Source organism: Seriola lalandi, unplaced genomic scaffold (genome assembly GCF_002814215.2).
Source record: "Seriola lalandi dorsalis isolate HSWRI2012SDOR001 ecotype SW California unplaced genomic scaffold, Sedor1 jcf7180002054578, whole genome shotgun sequence".
NCBI classification, from domain to species: Eukaryota; Metazoa; Chordata; class Actinopteri; order Carangiformes; family Carangidae; genus Seriola; species Seriola lalandi.
Genome location: NW_019525131.1, coordinates 15660 through 24471, shown reverse-complemented (window position 1 = coordinate 24471; position 8812 = coordinate 15660). Strand labels below are relative to the sequence as shown.

The window sequence follows — 8812 nt, the reverse complement described above, 5'->3', positions numbered from 1 at the left end:
GTGTGAATATTGTCAGGCAGAGGAAACAATAATACATGCAATTACACAGTAGATAGATAGATAGATAGATAGATAGATAGATAGATAGATAGATAGATAGATAGATAGATAGATAGATAGATAGATATGTGACCGTCACTCCATAGAGGGCCACAGGAAATGATACAAGTGATGGTCAAGAACAGGCACGGACAAAGAGTTTTCCCCCAAGTTCACAATTTTTATTATTCTGCAGCAAGTAAACTAACAACATGTCTAAGAAACAACTTAAAAAATAATACTAAGCAAGAGCACGACAAGACGGCTGGGCACGGCCGCAGGCACGGGGGGGGGTCCAATAGGACAGAGCACTCACCTCACTCCGTGCCCAACACATGCACACACGCCAAAACAATCAAAACGTAAGGGGAAAACCATAAATTGTGAAGGACGTGCAAAATTACGACCACACACAGTTAAAGGGGTGTGAAGCTGGGGTGAGAAACTCTGGACACCGATCCCCCCACCGTCCAAGCGGCCACTGCAGTACTCGCGCAAAGAAAAGAGAATACAGCAACAAGTTAAAAACCATACAGAAACAACTGCTGCAATAAATATATTAAAAACCCTTGGGGGAAAATTAAGGGAGTTAAATGCCACAGAGGGCTAAAATAACAGAGGGACTAAAGAACTAACAGAAATCATTTAATGCAACAAAAAAAAGCGGGATACCAAAAGGATACAAAACAAGTTGAACTAGTTAAACAAATGAAACAAAACAATATAACAAAACAAAAGAGCAGTGGCAGTCTGTCTCGACACAATTCACTCTACATGTGGTTCAACATGTGGGATACCCAGGAAGCAGGACCACACAATATGTGCGCCAAACAGTATACCAGGGACCATGAGGAGGCTGCAGCAGAGAACAAGCCGGTCTGCCGGTTTAAATACACTGATCAATGAGGAAGTGGGTGGAGCTAGCCTGCTGTCTAATCCTACGGTGGCCTGGGAGGGACATTCACTACTGGTCACAGATAGATAGATAGATAGATAGATACTTTATTCATCCCCTAGGGGAAATTCGTGCGTCCATTAGCTCATTGTTGATGATAATAATAATAATGATAAAAACTGTTAATAATAAATAAACAACAATTTTATCAGTCCACTTCCTTTGGTTGAGGTGTTGTATAGCTTGATGGCAGTGGGAACAAAGGATCTCCTGAACCTCTCTGTTCTGCAGCGCAGTGAGATGAGATGTTTGCTTCTGTAGCTGTTTCTCTGTCCTGTCAGAATGTTTATGGAGAGGATGGTTGGTATTGTCCAAGATGGCCTCCATCTTACATTGCATGCTTCTCTCCACAACAGTCCTGAGTGAGTCCAGACTCCTACCAAGCACAGACTCAGCCTTTTTGACCAGCTTATCCAGTCTCCTTGTGTTCATGGCTAACATGCTGCTGCCCCAGAACACTGCAGCATTAAAGAGTACAGTGGCCACCACTGACTGATAAAACATGTGCAGCATTTCACTGCAAACGTCAAAGGACCTGAGCCTCCTGAGGAAAAACAGCCGGCTCTCCCCCTTCAGGTAGATGGCATCTGTGTTCAGGGACAAGTCCAGTTTACTATCCAGGTGCGCATCTGTGTGCACCACCTCAATGTCCTTCCCTCGAATGTTGACGGCTGAAGGGTGGGCCTAGACATCTGAAAGTCAATGACTATCTCCTTGGTCTTGGAGGTGTTCAGAAGGAGTTAGTTCTTGTCGCTCCATTCACTGAAGGAAAAGGACAGCATCATCCACTCCAACATGTTCCTTGTAGGCGAACTGTAGGGGGTCTGCATGTTCAACCTGTGGCCTCAGAAGGTGGAGAAGCAGCCCCTCAAGGGTCTTCATGATGTGTGATGTGAGGGCCAACGGTCTGTAGTCATTTATCTCAGCCGGTCGTCCTACTTTAGGGACCTGAACAAGACATGATGTTTTCCACAGGACCAGGACCCTCCCTGGTTTAGACTTAAGTTAAAGATCCTCTGGAGAGGCTCAGCCAGCTGGACTGCACAGTTCTTTAACAGCCTCAGACACACATCAGCCGGGCCTGTTGCCTTTCCAGGACGTAGCCTCTTGAGCTCCGCCCTCACCTCCTCCGCTGTAAAAGACAGGAGACTTGACCCCAGTGTGGAGGGAGTTGCAGCTGCAGTGTCAGGTTGTGGAGGAGATGCTGTAGGAGAAGCTGCAGCTGAAGCAGTGGGAGAGAGAACAGGTGAGGCTGTGTCACACCTGTTGTAGAACAGGTTGAACTCATTGGTCTTGTCCACATCACCTGATGTTGTGGCTGTTCTTCTCTTTATAGCCAGTGATGGTCCTCATCCCCTTCCACACCTCTCTGGTGTTGTTGTGCTGCAGCTTCCTCTCTACTTTCTTTTTGTAGTCCTCCTTCACCTGCTTTAATCTCCTCTTCAGCTCATGTTGCACACACCTGAGCTTCTCCCTGTCTCCATCCCTGAAGGCCTCCTCTTTCTGCTTGAGGAGGGTCTTGATGTTACTGGTGATCCAGGGTTTGTTGTTTGGAAAGCAGTGTCCAGGCCTTACTGGTATTACAGTGTCCATACAGAAGTTAATGTAGTCCGTGGTACATTCAACAACTCTATCAAGGTCAGGGTCCTTGCTGTTATCATTTTCCTGTGACTCCAACAGGACATTTCAATCTGTGCACTCAAAACGGTTTACTTTAGAGACTCACTGGCCTCCAGGGTCCAGGTCCCATGAGGATCAATGGTAGAAAAGGCTTATATCTCCATCCACTAGCCTTTAGCTTAGCCCCTAGGCTCTGCATCCACGGAACGGCTTCTTCAGCTCAGCCGGTATGGGATGTTGAACTCAACATCTGGTAAACTTTAAAGCCAGGAGTTCTTCCTTTGTGTTCATTATTTTCTCCATCGTCAGAGGACACAACAACGTAGAATAAAAAACAACAATCGAAAAAAAATATACTAATTTATACAAATATATTGCAAAGAACTACAAGCTATGCAGACTTTCTGCCACTTGTTGCCAGCGCATCATTTGAATCAATATGATCAATAGTATGATAGGTATGAGCTAGAGAGTCAAGCTATGAAGGAAGAGCTCAGGAAGGTGGAGATTCATGAAATCACACTCGAAACATGAATTTACCTAATGGACAGAGCAGAAATGTTTTAATTGACTTTATTAGACAGACGGGGTTATGGAATAGAATTTAATCTGATCCACACTCCAGAGCAGAAGGTGGCGGTAATGCACCTATTATGCTGTTTGCCATCCGCTGTTAAAAAAAAAAAAAAAAAAAAAAAAAAAAGAAGAAGAAGAAGAAGCCACACCTTTTGCTCCACCAGGAAGGGATCTCTCAACAACCATGGTACCACAACACAAAGAAACAAATGATTAATACAACAGAAAATTGCCCATGTAACCCCACAGTGTTAAATTGTTTGCACTCTATATAAAACAATGTTAGGTTAAAATAAGTAAACTGATTCTGAACCAATCCAAGTGTGTGGTAGTAAATGTTAAGTTGATGATATTGTTTGGGTGTGGTTGACTGCAAATCAAAAGAACCTGTGTTGATAACTAATGAGGTGAAATAGGATTGAAATGTTATTACCCTGTGTGGTTCTCCTGTGTGGGTTTGGTCATCACATTTACACTCAACTGTGAAGATGGTGTCAAGTCACTGTCTACAATCTCACACAGGGAGGGGGCTTGGGGTGGGTTGGAACAGATAGGCACCCCCACAGACACCAGCCCCAGAATAGGGGCACTAGTGCAGATCACATACTGCTTTGTCTGAATGTATCCATTGACAACACAGCACAATCTGCTGCCATCACTCTCTTACTCTACAGTTCAGTGATACTTCCACATATTCATAGAGAAGGTCTTTGACTCTTACACTGTTCCTCTCATATGGAGCCTGTACAGCAGCTTCATCGTAAGGTGGTGTGGCCTCAACATGTGGCAGAGTCTCGATGTACTGAAAGGTTCAGTCTAGAAAGTGAAGACCTGCTCTCCAGTCTCAATGTCCATGTTATGGATGCTACTCTGTAGCGACTGAGGTTGGGCTGGACTCGGCTCAGCCTCCCTCAGGTCAGTGTCAGGCCATGATTTATGACATGGTCCGCCGAAGTGGCCCTGATGTCATCTGAAATATGTGTCTGTCTATTGCTGTAAATTCAAAAATTCACAAATATAACTGCTGTAACTGAGGAAAGCAAAAAGATGAACATGGAAAAAACAGACAAAGAAAAATATGCAATCAAACATGGCAGTAAGTACCGTACAGTAAATTCACACTGGCCTTGCTCTTTCATACATATTGGAAGAGAGTCGTAAGTGACTTGATTGAAAACACTGATGCAATGCAGGACTGAATCAAGGTGAGTGAGAGGTCTGTCATTCTGATTGAATGTACAAACTGAAATGCATCAACACAACGAGAAAATGACTTTAGTAGTGGAATGTGTGTTGATACAATGGAAGTTTGTAGAAACACAAAGATGAAAATGAGGTGAGGCAAGAATTAGCAGAGGAGCAAAGGAAGAGAGGATGAAGGAGGAAGACAGTTGATAAAATGTTGTGATCTTTTTACAGCTTTGTGTGTGTCTGTGTGTGTGTGTGTGTGTGTATGTGTGTGTGTGTGGGGGGGGGGGTCATGTGATTTCTTAGAAACAGCATCCATGGAGAGAATATAAAAGTGAAACTGAAACTGGCCTGAAATATGTGTCTGTCTATTGCCAGGTCTTCTTTGTTCTTGTCTTCATCCTCCACCTCCTCTTCTTTGAAACACTGCTTCCATGTTTCAGAGTTCTCACAGAAGCTCACCTGAGGTCTCTCTGTAGCTCTAAGGTTCAGACTCAGCGCTGTTTCAAGTGTTTTTAGGTGTGTTTGTATTTGGTGCAAAATTCAGGTGTGTTTTGCACAAAAAAGGTGTTTTCCCAATGATTGTAAGATTTAAGTTTTGGACAAAGTATCTAATGTAAGAAAAGGTGTGTACTGTTTTTGCAAGTGTGTGTGTGTAGAACTGAATTGTAAAGTACATGTGTGATAAATGTGTTTGTACTTTTTGGTCCCTTTGTTTAAGGCATGGTTAACGTTAGGGTTCTGATGCTCTGGTCTAAGCATTCACTTTTAGTGTGTAAGCAATCACAAAAAACTGTAATAGAAGTGTGTTTGGAGTTTTGACACAATGAACCAAATTGTGCAAACAGTGTGTAAGCAATCACAAAAAACTAACAAAAGAGACCACCTATATGGAGGCGCCACATCATATAAGAAATCCAAGACCTCTCAGCTTGGTAGTCAAATCAATAGAAATGTCAGTCAGGACGTTACATTTCCCGAAAGATGAGTATCTGTAACCTAAATAGTAGGCCTGAGCTCCTTAACATCTGAAAATGGACTACACTAACTGTTGTTTGTTGAATCCTGCCAGGTCAACATGGACCAGTTTCCTTGCCTTGAGAGAAAGGGGTGCTCCCAATCAGAACTTAGCAAAGATGGCTGAGGACAATGTAAGGTTATACCTACATAATCTAAGTCAATATCTAAAGACATGTCTTAGACTGGTTTAAGAGGTTCTTTGATCTTAGTTGTTTTCAAGCTGGTTGAAGTGGTGGATCAGCTGGTGTCTGGTTTAAAACAGTTTAGCTAACAAGCCAAACAGAAGGAATGCAAGCTAGATCCAGCTCATCAACCAACCCAGTGGAAAATTTTCTCTTTTCTTTTCTTTGTCTCAGAAGTAGATCAGCTGTGAACTGTTTCACCCAAAGCCCCTTTAGGAGAAATAAGGAGCAAAAGAATAGATCAATATTTAAGAAATCAATCCTGTCCTGTCCTGTTTAAGAATCAGAGGAGAAACACCCAAAAGAATTATTTTGCTGTGCCTGTAGGCCTTCATTTGATCACAATTTCAATTTATACTTGATCTACTGTTCTCTCATCTGTCCTTGGCTCATGGGTCTGAACTTTTTCCTCCATTGATGGTTTGAAATCACTGTTTCTAAGAAATCACATGACCACACACACACACACACACACACACACACACACACACACACACACACACACACAGAAAGCTGTAAAAAGATAACAATATTTTATCAACTGTCTTCCTCTTCCATCCTCTCTTCCTTTGCTCCTCTGCTAATTCTTGTGTGTGTGTGTGTGTGTGTGTGTGGTCATGTGATTTCTTAGAAACAGCATTGATGGAGAGAATATAAAAGTGAAACTGAAAGTTCAGACCCATGATCTATAAAAAAAACAGGAGGGAGCAGGAGAGTCCAGGAGAGCAGGAGAGTCCAGCAGAGTCCACAGACTGCTCACTGCTTCACCAGATTTCATTCAGTCTTACAGGTAAGAAAATAGTTTTACTTTGTTTTTATTTGAAAGTGTCTGGATTAAATATGAAAGTCATGAATATAAAAGAAAATATCACAGTTGTGCCTTACCTGCTTTTGTTGAATGGTGTGATGATAACTTCCTGGATCTAAATGTGTTAAAAACCAAGGAGTTAACCATTGATTTTAGGCGGACTAATTACACAGCAAAAGTGAGCATTATTCATAATGGAAATGTTGAAATTATGGGCTCCTACAAGTATCTTGGCACTGGACTTGGGCTCTCGTTGGGATAAACAGGTGGCTGAGAAAGCAAAAAAAAAAGATCAGCCAAACAGACCACATTCTATCGTCCGAATTCTCTCTAATGCCTTCGGGTCGACGTCACTATGTGGCCTTGATAAGAACTAATCTTATAAGTCCTTTATTCCTTCTGCTATTAGGCTGCTCAACACAGACAATACTCATTTTAAATGATTGTTATTTTAGAGAAATTCATTGCATATATTCTATTTATTGCTTTTATTTACTGTTTTAGTTATTGTCACATGCCTTTTAATATGTTTCCTCTGTCATTTTAACTGTATCTGGTTGGTTGGTTGTCTGTTGAGACTGAATGTATGGACTGGGAAGTTACAAATGAATTGCCCATGGGGGATAAATAAAGTTGTCTGAAAAAAAAAGAAACATCAGAGAGCTGCAGTTTAGTATTTAAGATTATTTATTATTAGACCACATGCTGGTTTCTGCTGTTTAACTTTAGACTGTGTAACTCTATAATTCTGCTTCAGTCTGATTGTTACAGGCAGAATTCAGCTCCCAGACTTTTCAGTTCAACAGAAATGTCTTTATTTTTTAACATTTGATTCTCCAGTTTACATTTGTTTACTCTTTATTCATTTATTTTATTGTATGAGGCTCTGCAGAGAAGAGTTCTCTCTTACTACCTGGTAAATCCACCAACCACAGTATTTCCAATTCATCAACTATCCACTCATCAAATATTTCTAACATTGTGATTTGTGCTGTTACTTCACTGTAGAGCTGTGTCAGGACTGGGCTCACTGGTCAGTCACAATATGTGATCAACTCACCACAAATAGAATCTATAACGGCCTATTATTGTTCCTGGATGAAATTGCCTTTTTGAGGGTCTAAACATGCTCAAAAACTCATGAAACTGTACACACACCAGGACTGGTGAAGATTTACATTTGTAATGGATCTAGAGAAAATGGCTTGATAGCCCCTAGAAAATTTCAATGAAGAAGCCCTCACCCAGTGTTTCACCTATATGTGTGAAATTCAGTATGTTCATGTAACACGCCAAGACCTGGACCCATACCCTAAACCCAACAAGTATTCAGATATTTTGAATTTACTCTACAAATCCTATTTTAACAGTCTCCTCCCATAGAATTAATCGGTAACTCTTACATTACTTAGTAATTACAAAGCAATTTTGTGGTAATGTAAAGAAATTGCCAAGAAATAACAGTCAAGTAAAATCAGTATAATGACAAGTTGTAGTAGTATAATTAGCAGAAATTACTGTAAAATATTGGGTATTTACAGAGTAAAACTGAAGCAGAATAAAGAGGGTTGGTCTGTAATTATATGGGAAATGTTAGTAAAGCCCACATACAGGGTAAGACAGGAGGGTCATCTCTGTATCAGCATCTGTTAATATCTAAAGCATTAATATCTCTTGTTACATTGTGAAGAGGCTGTTAGCAGGTGATACCAAGTCTCATATTTTAACTGTCAGCATGTCGACATTGTTGTCGCCCAAAATAAACACAGCAGCCAGTTTCCTGCACAGAGCCAAGTACTTTCAGTGTAATGAACCTAATGCATTTGTAATTTCCACTGTCATACCTTTCAATAAGCCAAGAGGAGTGGTAGCCACGGCAACAGTTGTTCACCAAAAGTGACTGCAAATGCTGCAAATGTCACCGTAGTTAACCCATAATTACCTTACCACTGCCGGTAAAATGTAGTGTGGCTTGTTTCTTTGAATGAGCAAAATAATAAGAACATGGTTACAAGAAATTTCACTTTAATTACTTTTCCACTGCCTGTAATGTGTAGCCTGCAAAGTAACACATTTGGATGGAATATGTCAATAATTTTAAGTTAGGTACCATGAAATATCACTGTCATGACTTTCTACTGCCTGTAAAGTGTAACGTGAACATAATACATTTACTTATGTAATGTAACTTGCACATCCGTCTTCCACCATGACCACAAAACATTAAATGAAACTAGAAAATTCCAGGGAAATTTTGAGTGCCACGGGGGCTACTGCCGGGATGAGTACATGATTTATTTCCAGTGTTCAAAAGTCACCCTGATCATATTCTGGTTTTGAGAAATGTCTTGATATAAAAGACTCTGATATAAAACAATGTCACATCCCTCCATCATGTATTATGTGGGAAATATCTCATATTCT

General features: G+C 41.0%; 1 protein-coding gene across 1 annotated transcript in view; it reads left to right on the top strand.

The window, feature by feature from the left end:
- The first annotated feature begins 6284 nt into the window (after positions 1–6284).
- LOC111663573 (uncharacterized) overlaps positions 6285–8812 on the top strand; it is a 10875-nt gene continuing 8347 nt past the window's right edge. Inside the window, exon 1 of the mRNA XM_023417815.2 lies at positions 6285–6370. The gene's annotated coding sequence lies outside the window, so the exon portion shown is untranslated. The remainder of the gene's footprint in view (positions 6371–8812) is intronic.